At 44.9% G+C, this 18,472-nt stretch overlaps 1 long non-coding RNA gene across 3 annotated transcripts in view; it reads right to left on the minus strand.

Moving 5' to 3' along the window:
* The window catches only part of LOC308666796, a 66,903-nt gene that overhangs the window by 23,535 nt on the left and 24,896 nt on the right, over nt 1-18,472 (minus strand). For all 3 annotated transcript variants that reach the window (XR_014026155.1, XR_014026156.1, XR_014026157.1), the window contains one exon: nt 3,906-3,979. This is a non-coding gene — a long non-coding RNA (uncharacterized lncRNA). The remainder of the gene's footprint in view (nt 1-3,905; nt 3,980-18,472) is intronic.

Consider the following 18,472-nt stretch of genomic DNA (forward strand, 5'->3'; position numbering starts at 1 on the left):
CTTCATTGCAATTCTATCAAATGTCTGTGGTTTGTTTATTGACTACTGATTCCTTTACTATCAATAATCAATCTTAAAAGGTTTGCTTGCAAAGACTAACATATTATTCAGTTATTGACTGCATTGTACCCAAAGACTGCCTTTCTATATCTTTCCTGGCTATGAAAGCACACTATTCATTGTTTTTCATTCCTTAGCAGTGAACAGTATAATACTTCGACCAAATGTGCACAGTTCCAATCCATTTCACTTTACCAATGCCTAAGAAGCACAGCTGTAGTTGATTTGTTTTGTTTTTCACACTATTGAACTTTCTTACATTCATGTCGTTTATGTTCCATTTTCTCACTGTAATTCTGCCTTTGCAGCTTTGGGTTTTCTTTTCCTGTATGGCAACATCAGCAACTGTATGCCCCCAAAGATTTTAATTTAGCTGCATCATAAACACCATTATATTTCAAAAGATTATGCTTTTCTGCAGTAGCATATTGAATGCCATATTGAATGCCAACCCATCTAAGGCTATCTTGTTGATCAGTTTCTGACCATGCCATAAGGAATATCTCATTTGGGGGCAAGGGACAAATGAGACCATTTGAACATTTGAGGACATATTGTGGCCATTCTGAAATGGTTATCTTGGGGGAGTATGAGAAATCAAAACAGCTGTTTATCAGGCAGCTACTCATTCAAACTGAGCACTGGATTGTAGCTCAGTGATACAGAACATTTTCAAAGAGATACTTCGTAGAACAAAACATTACCCAGCATTCACAAAAAGCTACATATGGCTGACTCATGCTGAAGTATTTTGAGAACTTTCCATGGTTTCTTCTCTTCATATGTGCACATATATGCAAAAGATATGTGTCTTCTGCAAATCAGCCGGATAACATAATATAGTCATGATGAATTTCTCCTTCTCTCTCTCTCTCTCTCTCTCTCTCTCTCTCTCTCTCTCTCTCTCTCTCTCTCTCTCTCTCTCTCTCTCTCTCTCTCTCTCTCTCTCTCTCTCTCTCTCGACATCAGTTGAAATTAAATCACTCCTTAATTGAGATGGATCTGCAAAGTGAAGCAGTACCAATTCACATATTACGCTTAGGGAGGTATCCAAGGTCCTATTGGTATCTGTGACATCATTCTGTAGACTGAATGCTGGCAAAATAAGCATTACCAAAAAAAGTAATATGATATGGGTGGAAAAAGAAAAAGAGGACAAGAGAGCACTGTATGGTGGAAATGGTGAAGCAGAGCTGGGGAGTCTTTCATATAATCCTTCAAAATAAGGCATATAAAGTTCAGGAAACTGAGCAAGTGGTAGCTTGGACATAACTACCTTATTTCTGAATAAAGGAAACCGAAAGTCTCTCATTTTATTGCAAACTCACTGTGGTCTGCATTATGCCCTGGTCTCCCAGCTTTGGGACATGATTTCAAAACATGAAGCCATTCACCAACTCTATCTAAAGGACATTCTGAGATTTATGATAATGTCCAATATACTTAGACATACACAAGCATATTTCTTCCTTCACTCTAATCTTATGTGATATGGAGATGAGGGATGCTTACAAAAATGCAACATTTTCCACTATGTTCTATGCCAGAAGGGTCTTGAAAGGCTGTTATTCCTGTTCTTTCCCTCCATCTCTTTTCAAGCCTAGTATATCTGCATGCAACTAGCCAGCCTTACTAATGCAGAAGCAATGTAATCCTTTAAATTTTCCCTCTTCTTACTAGAGATCCTTAGAAGTTGATAATTGGAAAAACTAGCACAATCCATAAATTCTCTTTGAAATAAAGGTTTGTTTTTTCTACGGATTAATCATAATTTTCCTCGTATGTTAAGTAAATCTTTTAATATAACTCCTCCTAACAAATGTCTCTTCTCAGAAAAAAAAATGTCCTGATTTATACAGGGTAAGAAAACAAAAGCTGCTCCCAAACTGTCTGAAGCCAAAGGAAATGAAAGGCACGACACCAATAGAGGTGCAGAATATGAGAGACCGCCAATCCGGAAAAGGATGTGCCCAAACTACAGGAAGTTTTCTCCAAGTGTATAAACATACTGAGCTTTGGCTTGAGCACAACTGAAGGTGTTATTACTTTTTCCTTATCAACCCACATGCATTTTGTTCCTTGCAAAAATTCCTTCTTAATCTTTCATTTTGGAAAGCATGCTGCTGATAATGGTTTCCTCCTACTCAGTTTCTGTACTGCAGTGAGAAAAGTACAATTCAATATTTATCTCCTTTGCATTCATAAAGGTAAAGGTAAAGGTTCCCCCGCACATGCGTGCTAGTCGTTTCCGACTCTAGGGGCCGGTGCTCATCTCCGTTTCAAAGCCGAAGATCCAGCACTTGTCCAAGGACATCTCCGTGTTCATGTGGCCAGCATGACTAGACACCAAAGGCGCACGGAACGCTGTTACCTTCCCACTGTAGTGGTCCCTATTTTTCTACTTGCATTTTTACGTGCTTTCGAACTGCTAGGTTGGCAGAAGCTGGGACGAGTAACAGGCGCTCACTCTGTTACGCATTCATAGGTCTCCACTAATTAAAGGGAAAAGTGCCTGATGCCTAGTTTACATTTAATTTGTAGAAGAAATCATTATGTGCTGTTTATAACAACATGCAAGAAAAATAACGGGTCTACAACGCCTTCCATCAAATGATTTTATTCACGTTTTATTCCATTGCTGTAGAAGTATCCAAGTCAACTTTCAGTTTTATGAATCTCTAATTAAATGAACTCAAGAAAAATGTCTGGAAGACTTTTGCCTGCAGATAGGCAATATCATCGGCATTTAGTTAAATGGGCTTATATTCTGAGGCATTGTAAATCACACTCTGTTTGATGCACTGCAAGCAATGTTTAGAAAGATAAATAATTAATTAATGATCAATTTTTACAAGAAGAATTTAAATAACTTTCTTCTTGGCTGTTTTACTGAATAATATACATTCAGCTACAGTGAGAATTGGCCAAATAACAAGTGCTCATAGCCACAAACTTTCTGGATTGAAAAAGATCTGAAAGAAATGTTCAGCAACTAGAGAGGTTTTTAATCATGTAACCAATTAAAACAGCATAAATCAAAATCTGTTGTTAACCACATTTGATTTCCTGTTATTTCTTTGGAAATTCTTAACAGCCCTTGTATTGGTGGAACTGAAAGCTCTTAGAGTTAGTTGCCCTTGCTGAGTGTCTCTGAGAGCTTGTTAATAACAGTATCTAAAGAACAATTTCCAGTCATTAATAAGCTGTGGTTTCTGGCAGTCCACAAACACTTCAGCCCTTGCTGGTGTGAAGAGAGAGTCTGATATACTTATATTTTTTTTAAAAAAGCTGATTGCCAGTATTTCTCAAATATGGACTCATTTAACTACAAATTCTATGTTTTGCATTTTTGCTGTATTAGTTTTATTCCAAGAACAAAAATATCCAATCTGGTTCCTCTTTACATAAAATAAGCTCTTATAATTCTGCTTACAGATAGAGTTTGAGTTTCTTAAAGCAGGCAGACTCTTCAGATGCTACTGAAGCACAATATGGGCAATCCTAGTTAATACTGGGAACCATAGTTTAGCCACACGTACACGACTGCAGATTTCTAGCCCCCCTGCCCCAGCATCCTTAGGGTAAATATTTACAGTTTATTAAAAGTCAGCAATAATGTTTTATTTTGTTTGCTTTTAAAATTATGATTGTTTAAGCGTAGGTGGGTTTTTTTCACTTTGCCTTTAAAATAAATACATTTTTACAGTCATCTAAAATTTATGCCCCTAGCTCCAAAATAGTCAAAATAAATAGGTGTACTAATAAAATAAAAATAATAAAAATGTTAAAATAGTAAACCACTGGACTTACTCTTTTAAAAAAAAAAGCAGCAGAGGAATACTTACGTTCCAGAAAAATAGTGATTTGGTGGGGTGGGAGGAGTTCAAATCAGCTTTTTGAACCAGCAACCATCTCCATGCTAAGCAAAAAAAAATTAAGCACTTTCTATCATAGATTTAGGAGTCTTTTAGAAGATCACTAGACACGTATTCAGGACTACTATGGTCCAAATGACAGATCACAGATAGGAATGAGCAGTAGCACTGGGAGAACTCTCTACAGCAGGGGTGTCAACTTCAATTTCATTGAGGGCCGCATCAGCATTGCGGTTGCTCTCAAGGGGGCGGGTGGGTATAGCCAGGGTGGGTGTGGCCTACTGGGTGGGCGTGGCTAGAGTGCATATGGCCTACTGGGTGGGCATGGCCAGCTCTACATCGTTCGCATCAAGGGTGCCTATGGGGGCCTGGGCAGGAGTGGGACAGATCTGAGGGTCTCTGGCAGAAGGAGGGTCTCTGGGCCAGGGCCAAGGCAGTGGGGGCCATTCCCTCACTGTTTCCAGGATGGCTTCGTGGGCCACATGAAACCACTTCGCAGGCCGAATCCGGCCCCCGGGCCTTGTGTTTGACATGTCTGCTCTACAGTTTCACACCTCATAGATATAACCCTCCACTATTTGCTTTGCAAATGGACAGGCAGCTAAACCTGCTATTACAGGCATTCACCTATGACAGCGATGCTGAACCTTTTAGAGACCGAGTGCCCAAAAACTGGCCCCAGCCCCACCCTGCCCACCCGCTCTAACCCCAGCCCACCCCTGCCCCGCCCACTTGCAGGTTCACTCACTGCCTTTACGGCCTGCCGCAGATTGCCCCAGCAGCCCAGCAGTGCCATGGCAGCCATGCCCTGTGCCCGTGCCCCGCAGCATCAACTGCACACCATGGGGTGTGAGGGCAGAGTGTTTTCCCCACTGCCTGGCTGCCATCTCCTTGGCTGCGCTGATCCACATGGGCTACGCTCAGGGGCGACTTTCCAGGGGGGCTGCTGGTGAGGAATGGGCCACAGGGGGAGGCAGGGCTGGGGCGACAGCACACGTGCCCACAGAGAGGGGTCTGTGTGCCACCTCTGGCACACGTGCCATAGGTTCTCCACCACTGACCTATGATATCAATACTCACTTCACAATTGTTTAGGGAGAGTGATTTGTGTTTGCTTCTCCAGCTGACAAGTAATGTTTGATGGGAGGGGAAAAAGTCAGAGAAATCAACCAATCACTTTCCTTAATTTGGCTCAGATTAAATCGGTAAGGACAACATCATTCATCAATCCTCTCACTCTGGCAAAATAGAGATCAGCAATGGAGTTGACACAATTCATTTGGCTGGCATACATTTCTGCTGGATCAAGGAGCTGTAGGTTTCACTTTAACTTGGCTACATGGAAGAGCCCTAAGTAGTGGCTCATAAGTAGTAGCATTTATTACAGATGGGTGCACAATTTGTTTAACATGGTTATTTATGGAAATAAAAGTATGTTTATTTAAAGCTGATGCATGGTGCAATGCTACCCTCTACTGTCTGCTTTTGGAAAAAACATACACATTATATTTTAAAGACAGAAAAAAAATAAGAGAACCATTTTAAATAGATGGTGGAGAATGCTCAGAACTGTGAATTTGCTTGAACTTAGGACCAGCTATTATTCTAGGTAGGGCAAAAGATGGTAAAATCTTACCCTATCCACCAATGTTTTTTAACAGAAAAAAAGTATTTTGAAAATGTGGCTTAGGGTTGAGTCAAAAACATCTACATATTCCTCACACAATGACATGAGGTCTGCAGTTTGTGTCCAGTTTATGCCAGTAATCTGAATACCTAAGGCATCAAACTAATCAAGTCCAATGAGACTCGTTCTCTGGCCCCCAACTACTATTACATCCAGGTGCCCCAAATACTCTTTAAGCTTCTCCCTTAACTTTAACGTGAGCATTTTGAAAATCCGTTAAAATTATATCTGAGGGTCTTAGTTTAGCCCAATTGTTACTGTGCCTACACACGAAGTTAAAAGTGTCTTGAGAAATAATTGAGACTGCAGAGTTGGAGTCTAATTGCATCTTACATGGAACTCCTTGTAGCTCTACCAAGAGCTTAAGTTTGGGTTTGAGGGGGGCGTCGAGCCCCAGTGCGGCATATGCTTCTACGGCTTCTGAAGAATCCCACACTAACTGGACCCTGGGCCCCAGTACCTCTCCTAGTCAGTTCTTCCAACTGGTGTTTGGGTTGCCGGTCTCTCTGACGGGCTCTGCAAACCACCGCGATGTGGCCTGACCTTCCGCAAGCTCTACATGTGGCTGAATGAAATCTGCAATTGGCGCGAAGATGGCTGCTGTTGCACCCCTTACATCTCGGTAAGAGAACTGCCTTGTAACTGTCCTCTTGCTGGTGGCTGTTGCGGTCTTGCACGTTGGGTTGCTTTTGGAGTCGGTTGATTTCAGATTCTTCTTCCTCTGACAATTTCCCGGTGCATTTGGCGACCTCAAGATGGACCGATTCTTCGACTTTTGAAGATTTAGCGGGCTGAACTATCTGCACTGTGCCACCGGCGGCTTCATCACCATCACCTCATCCTGTGCTTCAGGAAATGTTAAATTGGGTCTAGCACATAGTCTCTACTGAAGTGTTCTGTCCCGAAGGCCACAGACTCTTAGTCGTTCTTCTAAATTTGAGAACTTGCATAGGCATGTGGCCTGTCTTAGGTCCGCTATGAACTCCGAAGCTGTCTCCCCAGGTAGCTGCACTCTCTGGTTGAACTTGAACCGCCAAGCCATCTCAGACATTTTGGGCTGGAAGTGCCCGGTTAGCTTCTTTTTTAGATCTGCGTAGGAGACCGCTTCGATTGGTGTCGGCGCGAAAAGATTCTCAGCCAAATCAAAGGTTGCTGGGCCGTACACGCAAAGTAGTGTAGCGGTCTTCAGTCCTTCTTCCGCGATCTGATTGGCTCTGAGGTAGTTTTCTACTCGCGAGAGATAAGACCACCATTCCTCCGGGTGTTTCACGTCAAATTCTCTTAATTTGCTGACCTTTGGCATTCTTCTTTCTGGTTCCTGCGATCTTCGGATCCTGCTTCTAGGCTCAGGGAATGCGTCCACTGAGCACAAGGCCGCTAGTGTAGCTTGCTAGCCGGCCTTGAGAGAGGGGGGGAATGCCTCTTCCCTCCAGCGTGTGCTGCCTTTCCCTTGTGGACTTCAGGTTTTAGTCAGCGAAGCAGGATCCCACCTTCATCGCCACTGTTATTTATTTATTTATTTATTTATTTATTTATTTATTTATTTATTTATTTAATAAAATTTCTATACCGCCCTTCTCCCGAAGGACTCAGGGCGGTTATATAGCAGGTTCTTTGGTGCAGGAATGAAGACGCGAAGCTGAGTACAGGATAACTCATACTTTATTTCTTGCTGGAACTGTACTGAGACAAAAGCTGTAAACAGCCCCTAGGCGGCAGCCAATAGGTTTGAATCAACCATTGCCACCTGGGAATAGCCAATTGCAGCACAGGAGACAGCTAGTCTGGGTTGCTGGAGAGCTGTTAGCTGCTCCAGCAACCCACGTGGTGTATCACAAGAGCCCAGTACATAACAGGGTGCATTGGTTTTTATTAAATAGAGTAAATACTATTATCATTGTCATGAGTAGTAATTTGCCCTTTCTATCAATAAAAATTATCTGGCCATTTTGAATTGATTCTCAAGGCTGCAAGTTGTATATCTGTGTCCTGCATTCTTCCAGAAATATTTACAGCTGTAGCTATGTTCTCGTGTACTATATTGCTTATATTAATCTTGGATTTGGTGTTGTTGCTTATTTTCTACTTAACAGAGTCTCAGCTGTTAAGATATTACTTTTTGCAATTTGAGCTTCCTGTTTCCTTGTGTTACAAACAAACCTCAAACTTAAAGGTGTAGAAAATTTCTATTGATCCTGTACACATAAACATTACATGTCTGAATTTTCCATCTCATTGCCTCTTGAGGAAAAAGGCTTTCCAAAACTTTAAATACTTTATTTATTTATTTATTTATTTAGTTATATTTATATACCGCCCTATTCCCTGAGGACTCAGGGCGGTTTACAGGGAATTAAAAATCCAAAATACAAAAATTAAGAACCAAATTAAAAAATATTAAATTGACCCTGTAGTCGATTAAAAAGAACCCCAAATTAAAATTTCTCCTCAGTCTGGGCCCGAGAGCTCGAAGAGCCAGGTCTTCAGGCCCCGGCGGAATGATCGGAGGTCGGGAGCAGTCCTCAGCTCCACCGGCAGCTGGTTCCAGAGGGCAGGCGACCCCACTGAGAAGGCCCTATCCCTGGGTGTCACCCGCCGGCAATCTCTTACCGGCGGGACCCTGAGCAGACCCTCCCTGTGGGAGCGCACTGGGCGAAGGGCGTTTGATGACGGCAGCAGGTGTTCCCTCAAATACCCCGGACCCAGGCCATGTAGGGCTTTATAGGTGATAACCAGCACCTTGAATTTCACCCGGAGGGCAACCGGAAGCCAATACAGCTCGCGGAGTAGAGGTGTTACATGGGAGTATCGGGAGACCCCCATTACAACTCGCGCGGCCGCATTCTGCACCAGTTGAAGCCTCCGAGTGGTCTTCAAGGGCAGCCCCATGTAGAGAGCGTTACAGTAGTCCAAACGGGAGGTCACAAGCGCATGAGTAACTGTGCGTAGGGCGTCTCGGTCCAGATAGGGACGCAACTGGCGCACCAGGCGAACCTGTGCAAAAGCCCCCCTGGTCACGGCTCCTATGTGATCTTCAAAATTGAGCCGTGAGTCCAGGAGGACGCCCAAGTTGCGAGCCCTATCAACGGGGGGTAACACCTCACCCCCCATCGTTAGAGGTGGAATAACTTGGTTAACCCGAGATGCCGATATGCACAGCCACTCAGTCTTGGCGGGATTGAGACGAAGCCTGTTTCTCCCCATCCAGACCCGAACCGCCTCCAGGCACCGGGACATCACAGAGAGGGCATCGCTGGGTTGGTTCGGGGTGGAAAGAAAAAGTTGGGTATCATCAGCGTACTGGTGATACCCCACCCCGAAGCCACGAATGATCTCGCCCAGCGGCTTCATATAGATGTTGAACAGGAGAGGTGAGAGAACCGACCCCTGAGGGACTCCACAAATGAGAGGCCTCGGGGCGGATCTCTGCCCTCCCGTCAACACCGACTGCGAGCGGCCCTGGAGGTAGGAGGAGAACCACCGTAAAACGGTGCCTCCCACTCCCAACCCCCTGAGACGCCGCAGCAGGATACCATGGTCGATGGTATCGAAAGCCGCTGAGAGATCTAATAGGACCAGGACAGAGGAGCAACCCCTGTCCCTTGCCCTCCAGAGATCATTCACCAGCGCGACCAATGCCGTCTCCGTGCTGTGTCCGGGCCTGAAACCCGATTGGTACGGGTCCAGATAATCAGTTTCCTCCAGGAACAGAGGGAGCTGATGCGCCACCACACTCTCAACAACCTTCGCCAGAAAGCGAAGGTTGGAGACTGGACGGTAGTTGTCTAAAGCAGCCGGGTCCAAAGCAGGCTTCTTGAGAAGGGGTCTCACCACCGCCTCCTTCAAGGCGGCAGGGAAGACACCCTCCTTCAGAGAAGCAGTTATTACTGCATGGAACCAGCCTCGTGTTCCCTCCCGAGCTGCATAAGCTAGCCAGGAGGGGCACGGATCCAACAAACAGGTGGTGGTGCTCAGTCTCCCCATGATCCTGTCTACATCATCAGGGGAAACAGGGTCGAACTCAGTCCAGATAACGTGCTCAAGACCGCCTGATTCCTCCACATCAGACTCTGCCCAGTCAGAGTCCAGGCCGGTCCGGATCCGAGCGATTTTGTCCGCCAGATGATGACTAAACTCCTCGGCTCGTCCCTGCAAGGGATCCTCTCTCACCTCCTGGTTAAGGAGGGAGCGAGTCACCCTAAACAGGGCGGCCGGGCGATTATCTGCGGACGCGATAAGGGCGGAAAAGTAGTTAGACTTCGCCGTCCTTATCGCCGCAAGATAAGACCTTATAAAGGTTCTTAACTGCAATCGGTCGGATTCGGATCGGCTGGATCTCCAACCGCTCTCTAGACCTCGTCTCCGACGCTTCATCTCCCGGAGCTCCACAGAGAACCATGGGGCCCAACGGGATCTGCGCCGGGTCAGAGGTCGCATGGGTACAACGCCGTCAAGTGCCCTGGTGGCAGCCGTTTCCCAGGCGTCCACCAGAGCATCGACTGGGCTGTGGGTAAGGGTGATAGGTATAGGCCCAAGCGCCCTCTGGAATCGATCCGGGTCCATTAGGCGCCTGGGGTGGAACCACCTGGTCGGTTCCGCCGCCCAGCGGCGGGGGGTGGCATGACGGAAAACCAGCCTCAGGAGGTGGTGATCTGACCATGACAGAGGGGTGATGGACGGGGAGCCCCCTCCCAGATCATCCAACCACTGTCCAGACAGGAATACCAGGTCGAGAGTATGATCCCCCACATGAGTTGGGCCCTCAATAACCTGGGTCAGGCCCATGGCTGTCATGGAAGCCATGAACTCCCGAGCTAACTCCGACGACCCTCCCAGTGACGGCAGGTTGAAGTCACCCAGGACTATAAGCCTGGGGAACTCCACCGCCAACCCTGAGAGGGTGTCGAGCAGCTCAGGCAGGGCTGTTGCCACACAGCTGGGCGCCAGGTATGTAAGCAACAAACCCAACTGAACCCGAGAACCACATCTCAAGAGGAGGGATTCGCTCCCGGCCATCTGGACAATGGTGGCCTCCCGGGGACACAAAGTCTCCCGAATAACCACTGCCACCCCACCACCCCTGCCCTGAGCCCGTGGCTGGTGCAACACCCGGAAACCTGGCGAGCATAACTCGGTGAGAGGCACCCCTCCCTCCGAACCCAACCAAGTTTCCGTGATGCACGCTAGATCCGCACCTTCCTCCTCGATCAGATCATGGATGAGGGGAGCTTTGTTAACTACGGATCTAGCGTTAAAATAGACCAACCTGAGCTCAGGGGCCTGATCACCCTCATCCCCGGGTAAGAGGGTGCTAACCGGAGGGTCGGAGCGCGCCACCGCTCGGAGATAGCGGGGGCGCGATCCCAGGTGTTGATATGGCCCTCCGCGCAAACACCTGCTGCCATTCCCTATCGCCGTGGGGATTTGAAGCCCCACCCCCACATTCCCAGAACCAGCAGCCACCACCCCCGACCCCGTCCCGTCAGGACCTCTAACAGGTCCAGACTGAGTGCCGGTTAAAGATTCCCTCCCTACCCTCCCCTCCCTCCCCCTCCCTAACCTTTTAAAATAACCGGCTAAAAATTTTATCAGGGGCCTCTTAGCACGTCTCCACTCGAGGCCCCTAGTTAAGCCCAGCCACCTCTCGGAACCCCGGCAATTGGGTCCGTCATCAAGGGGAATGTTAGAAAAGAAGGCTGGTCGTATCCAGGAGGGAGAAACCCCTCTGAGGGCGCACAAGTCCAATCCAGAGTACTGTACGCGAGCCATAAGATGGAACTGTCCATATGAGCCATTGTTCACAAATGGGGTCAAAAGTTGTTAAGCTGATGAGATGTTAGTTCAGATGTAAAAAAACATTAAGTCCGGAACGTGTCTTCCTCCAGCAGTCTGCCAATCCGGCTCTGCTCTCACCTGAGCCGGTCCAGACAAGAGCCCATGACTGTCCTCTCACCTAGCCATGAAATCCAGCCTGGGATGGATAAGGGCAGCGTTGCTGGGGAAGCAAAAGTCCACCTTGCTAGTCTCTCACACCAGCAGGGGATTGATAGCCAGTCCAGAGCCGCCCTCTCACCACGGCCTGTCCTAGACTCCTTCCGGAACATCATAGGGAGGTCACGGGAACAGGAGAAAGAATGTCCCAAATCCTGTTCCAGCATCCAGTCCATCTTAGAAAGTAGCAAGCAGATCATCCAGCACACTAAATCCATTTCTAGGGCTGCAGGGAGCTCAGTTATAAATGTCAAATGCTCAGATTCAAGCAGCCAAATCTCCATCGTCCTCTGAGAAAAAGGAGACAGAAAAGTCTCCCCCATAGCCTCCACGCCGAAACGGGAATCCGCAGCCATTTTATAAGCGGAAAGGCCAGGAGCAACAGACAGGAACAGAGAGATCCACACGGCTGCAGACGGCGCCCTCCAACCGAGTTCAGGCGCCTGATGATCCATCCGGAGGTCCGCAGCAGGATCCTAGGCTGCCGAAGTCATCTCAATCTGAGAAGCTTCCCCAACGCCCGAGGAAGGGAGAGCGAGCAATCGGTTCTAGCCAGCACAGCGCCTGACAGCTGATCCAGGGCACCAGCTGATCGGCGGCAAGCTACAGGCCGCCCGACCGCTGCCGCTTCTACTTCTTTATCATATTCTTTATTAAAGCTTCAGTTTATTTTTGAAATATATCCAAAATATATAGTTGGATATGTAATCGATATATAATGATTGAGCACGAGTCTGAAATTCATTTCTTCTGCACTATCTAAAAGTTTTCATTGAAACTCCAAAAAAGTAAAAAAAATAACATAAGAAAGATTGAAATACCTATCATGTGAGGGGGAGAAAAGTCTTGAGACAGTAACAGAGCCTCAGAGGCTTCTACATTTACAATGTTTAAAAAATGATTTCCTTTTCCCAAATAGTCTTCACTACATATAGTTAATGCTGGATTATTTGCTTGCAAGATTTATAAAGTGCAGTACCATATTTTCCGGCGTATAAGACGACTTTTGAACCCCTGAAAATCTTCTCAAAAGTTGGGGGGTCGTCTTATACGCCCAGTCGCCTTATACGCCGGAAAATCAGTGGGTGGCGTCTGGCGGGAGCCGGCAGGGCAGTCCTGCGCACGCGCGCACTCCCCAGCTGCTCCTTAGCAGCTGGGGAGTGCACGCGTGTGCAGGACTGCCCTGCCGACTCCCGTCCGACGCTCTTCGCTCTTGAGGCAGCTGCTGCCTCAAGAGGGAAGAGCCGGCTCGCTCTTCCCTCTTGAGGCAGCAGCTGCCTCAAGAGGGAAGAGCGTGGAGCCGGCAGGGAAATCCTGCGTGCGCGTGCGTTTGCAGGACTTCCCTGCCAGCTCGCTCTTCCCTCGCGTCGGACGGGAGCCGGCTGGGAAGTCCGGCACACGCGCGCGCACGCAGGACTTCCCTGCCGGCTCGCTCTTCCCTCTTGAGGCAGCAGCTGCCTCAAGAGGGAAGAGCGTGGGACTTCCGCTGGCGGCGCGGCGCTGAAGACAGCCTCCCCTGGCTGCCCGCGGCTCAGCTGTTTGTTTTTTTGCCTGAAACAGCGCCGATCAGCTGTTCGGGCGAAATTGAAGCCCCCTCCTCGGGAGAAGAGGAGGGGGTGAGGCCCCAGGTAGGGGTAGAGTTCTCCGAGGCCGCCTGAGCTTTGAGCTTGGGCGGCTGAAGGATCGAACTCCCCCGAAGCCTGGGTTGCTCCCAGCTGGCCGTCGTCTCTGCTCCGAACTTCCTGGAGCAGAGCCAGGCGTCTGCGAACCAGCCCTGCCTGATGAAAGGACTATGATTTAAAGGAGCAGGCAGAGCGGTACAAGAGGAAAAGGTGAAGAGGACTATTTTACTGTACTCTCTAACTTGTTGGACTTTTTAAACTTTAATTGAAAGTGCGTCATAATTGAGGATTAAAAGATGGCGGCTAAACCTCCCTCTAAAACTCTTCGGAGTGGAGGATCCTCGCCGGTGCAACAATCATCACTACAGGCATTGCACCCTCCTGAAGTGCTGACATCGAAGGATTTGCGAGATGCCTTGGATAAACATGCCCAGGTACTTTTGGAATCAATTAATCAATCAATTGCTGATAAATTTGCACAGATGGAGGAGAAATTGGAGAAATTTGAGGAAAGAATGGAAGAGAGGATGGAACAGAAGTACAGCGTGATGAAGGTAGACATTTTGACTTCAGTGCATAAAGTGGCGGAATGTGTGGAAGATTTAGATGAAAAAGTGGATGATTTGGCTCAAAGGAATGCTATACTAGAAGTAAAAGCACGGGAGAATGAAATTGAAAGAGGCAAGTTGGAAAGGGAGTTAAGCCATGCCCAACATTACCAGATGCAGTTTGCTGTCAGAATTAGAGGCTTAAAAGAGAATGTTAAAGAAGATTTAAAGCAGCTGATCTCTGAGGCTCTCGAAGGGGTATTGAACCAGCCAGCATCTGAAATAAGAGCAGCTATGGATAAAGTGTTTCGGGTGAATTCATGGATTGCCAGACAGAGAAAGTTGCCTAGAGATGTGGTGGTTTATTTTGCAAAAAGAGAAATTAGAGATCAAGTTATACAAGCTGCCTATGATGTTAAGGTTGTGATTGCTGAACAAGAAGTCTTGGTTTTAAAAGAAATTCCTCCAAGGATTTTAAGGGGAAGAAAGGACTATACATTTCTTGTGCAAGAGCTCAAGCAAAGAGATATAAGGTTCAGATGGGAGATTCCAGAGGGGCTGATGGTGATGTATGAAGGTAAAAGGTATAGGCTGACTACTGTGAAACAAGCACGTGATTTCTACAATAATGTCTTAAAAGCAACCTCATTAACGCTCTTGGAAGCTGGAAAGGGATCTGGAGAAGAAGAACAACAAGAGGAGGAAACAGAGGAAAATGGTGCTGGAGGAGATCAAGCTACAATCTCTTTGGATGATCCTAGAGAGCAAAGAGTGACGCGTGCTGCTTTAAAACGAGCAAAGAAAATAAAAGAACAAGATCAGCAAAAGTCTTCAGATTCTTCACATCGCATTCATAGCCAAGCTGTGGGAGGAGCACGGCCTAAAGTAACCAGTCCTATCAAAGCTGTGGTCCAAGAGCTTTTCGAGGATATACATGGCAACTAAATTTTTAACCTGGAATGTTAATGGACTAAACTCACCGCAGAAGAGGAAGAAAGTTTTTCAATATTTAAAACAATTTAAGATAGATGTTATATGCCTGCAAGAAACGCATATTAGAGTTTTGGATCAAAAGTATTTATTGAACTCGAGGCTGGGTACGCAATTTGTTGCTTCTGCAGAGAATAAGAAAAATGGAGTGGTTGTTTATGTTAAAAGTGCCTTAACAGCGGACCTAATTGAAGCAGATAAGCATGGAAGATATGTTATGATCGAGCTGTTGTTTGAAGGTAAAAAGACGCTTTTAGTTGGATTATATGCTCCAAATCAACAACAAGCTGACTTTTTTAGTTTACTTCATACAAAGCTTACCCAGTTGGATTATAAATCCTTTATTTTTATGGGGGACTGGAATGGAGTTATGGATGTACAGTTGGATAAGGCTGGAGCCTTTAAACGCATTCCAAGTCACGCTAGACTGCCTAAATCTTTTTTTGAAATGAAGGATGACCTGGAATTGCGAGATATTTGGCGTGAGAGACATTTGCGGGAGAAGGATTATACATTTTATTCTGATAGACACCAATCTTTTTCGAGGATTGATTTTATTTTGTTGACTAATGATCTTCTTTTGAGAACTAAAAAGGTGAAAATCTGCGCAAGAATTATCTCTGATCACAGTCCAGTGTGGTTGGAGATTGATAAGGAAAGAGGAGATAGACGCTCATGGCGCGTAAATGAGAATTTGTTTAGAAATCAGAGAAATGTGGAAGAATGCAAACAGCGGATGAAGGATTTTTTTGAGATGAATATGAATAAGGGTACCTCTATGGATATGGTTTGGGATGCTAGCAAGGCCTATATGAGAGGGGTGTTGATATATATGAATAATAGACATAGACGTGCAGTGGAAACTAGAAGGAAAGAACTGGAGAATGAAATAAAGGAAAAAGAAAAGGCTTTGATTTTGAACCCAGAGGAGGTGAAGATCAAGGAGGCTATTAGACTGTTACGAGGACAATTTGATAAATTAATGGCTGATCAAGTGGCGACCAATCTGCGGTTTGCTAGGCATAATACTTTTTGCAATGCTAATAAGCCAGGCAGATGGTTGGCTTATAGACTGAGGAAAAAACAAAGGGCATCTAATATAGATAAGATTGAGCATAAAGGAAGGGTTGTGTATCAACAGAATCTTATTAAGGATGCCTTTGTGGATTTTTATTCGAAATTATATACTAAAGAGGACATTAATGCAAAAGATATTGATACGTATTTGGAGAAGGCTAGCATCCCGGTTCTTACGCAAGTACAAAAAGAGGGGATTAACCAACTGATTACAGAAGAAGAAATTTTTACAGCTATTAAGGAACTGAAGGTGGATAAAGCACCAGGCACTGATGGCTTGACTGCGGCCTATTATAAAAATTTACAATTAGAGATGATAAAACCGTTAAAGGAACTGTTCCAGACAATCCAGAGGGGGGGAAAGGTGCCCCCGTCTTGGAGAACAGCTTTTATCTCTTTGATTCCGAAGGAAGACCAGGATGCTACTTTAGTTAAAAATTACAGACCGATATCGCTTTTAAATACAGATTATAAGATATTTGCTAAGGTTTTGGCTAATAGACTGATGAGGGTTCTGCAACAGGTGATTCATGGGGACCAAACGGGGTTTATTAGTGGAAGACAAATGAAAACCAATGTGAGACATATAGTTGATGTGTTAGAGTTTTTGGAAAGGCACAACCAGATCTCTGCTGCGCTAATCTTTTTAGATGCTGAAAAGGCTTTTGATCAATTGAACTGGCAATTTTTGTTGAAAGTTTTAGACAAAATGGATTTTGGGGAAAAATTTTTACAACCGATTAGGGCATTATACCAAAAACAAACTGCCCGAATTATAGTTAACAATAGTTTGACAACAGTATGTAATATTGAGAAGGGCACAAGGCAAGGCTGTCCGCTATCGCCCTTGTTATTTATATTAACATTAGAGATACTATTGGTTAAGATTCGGAATTCGGAAAAAATTAAGGGGATACAAGTTGGAGATCAGGATTACAGATTGAGAGCATTTGCAGATGATCTGGTTGTTACAGTGACCCAGCCAGAGAACTCTGTTGTGGACCTGATGGAGATAATAACACAATATGGGAAGGTTTCTGGATTTAAAGTAAATATACAGAAAACTAAAATTTTGGCTAGAAATATGACAGTTTCGCAGAAGGCTCTCTTAGAAGGATTAACTGGATTTGAGATTGTTAAAAGGGTTAAATATTTGGGGGTGATTTTGTCGCCCTCTAATACAAAGCTATATAAAAATAATTATGAAAAGTTATGGGGGAAAATTCAAAAAGAACTGGAGAGTTGGGAAAAATTGCAATTGTCTTTGTTGGGACGGATCGCAGCAGTGAAAATGAATGTCCTGCCCAAATTTTTATTCTTATTTCAAATGATACCGATTCTTAAGAAAGATTCTAACTTGGAGGAATGGCAGCGTGGTATCAATAAATTTGTGTGGGCAGGGAAAAAGCCACGAGTTAAACTTAAGATTATGCAGGATACTCGTGAGAGAGGTGGCCTTAAAATGCCTAATTTTAAATTATATTATGAAGCTGCTGCACTAGTAGGAATAAGTGATTGGATTAATTTGACACAATCGAGGTTATTAAATCTTGAGGGCCATGATCTGTTGTTTGGCTGGCATGCATATTTGTTGTATGATAAGAAGGTAGATACTGTGTTTAGGATGCATATTTTAAGACAGGCATTGCTGAGAGTTTGGAAGAAGTATAGACATAAGTTAAGCAGCAAGATACCATTGTGGGCAATCCCAAAACACGCAATAGAAAATATACATGCTGGTTTCAAACATGATGAGACTACTTACAAGGAAATTTTAAGTTTGGAAAGGAATATTTGGTGCTTGAAATCATATAGTTTCTTGCGAGAAGAGAAGGTTGTTCAGACTTGGTTTCAATATATTCAGTTACAGGCCAGGTGGAAAGAAGACCAAAAAAATGGATTTGCAACGACTGATGAAAATTTGATAAAGCAAATTAGAAATCAAGGACCAGCACATATTAAACGGATATATCTTGCATTGATAGAGATCGATTCAGAAACAGAGCTTGTTAAGGATTGTATGATAAAATGGGCCCAAAACATTCAGGAAGTTATTACAATGGACACGTGGGAAAAGATCTGGGTGAGGAATGTAAAATTCACTCAAGCTCAAAGTTTAAGAGAGAACTTTTACAAAATGTTTTATAGATGGCATCTAGATCCTAAAAAGCTTGCAAGTATGTATCCGAATTATCAGCCTAAATGTTGGAGGTGTGGTGATGAAGAGGCAACATATTTTCACATATGGTGGACATGTAAAAAGGTCAAGGCTTTTTGGATAAAAGTCTGGTGGAATATGCAGAAGATTTTTAAACGGAGGATAAAGTTTTGTCCGCAATTTTTTTTGTTGGGAATAATTGTTGACGCTACAGTTGTGGACTCTAAGTTGATGCTGAATTTAGTTACGGCAGCAAGACTTTTGATAGGTCAATATTGGAAGAAAGAGGAACTGCCGACTATACAAGAGTGGATTTTAAAGGTTTCCGACTTGGCAGAGATGGCGAAGATTTCGGCCTATTTGAAAGATTACTCGCAAGAACATTATATTATGGAATGGAGAAAATGGATTGAGTTTATCCAGAATAAGTATAGGGTCAAGAAGTTTTATCTAGCATTTGAATA

This window comes from Vipera berus, assembly GCF_964194415.1.
Source record: "Vipera berus genome assembly, chromosome: 3".
NCBI classification, from domain to species: Eukaryota; Metazoa; Chordata; class Lepidosauria; order Squamata; family Viperidae; genus Vipera; species Vipera berus.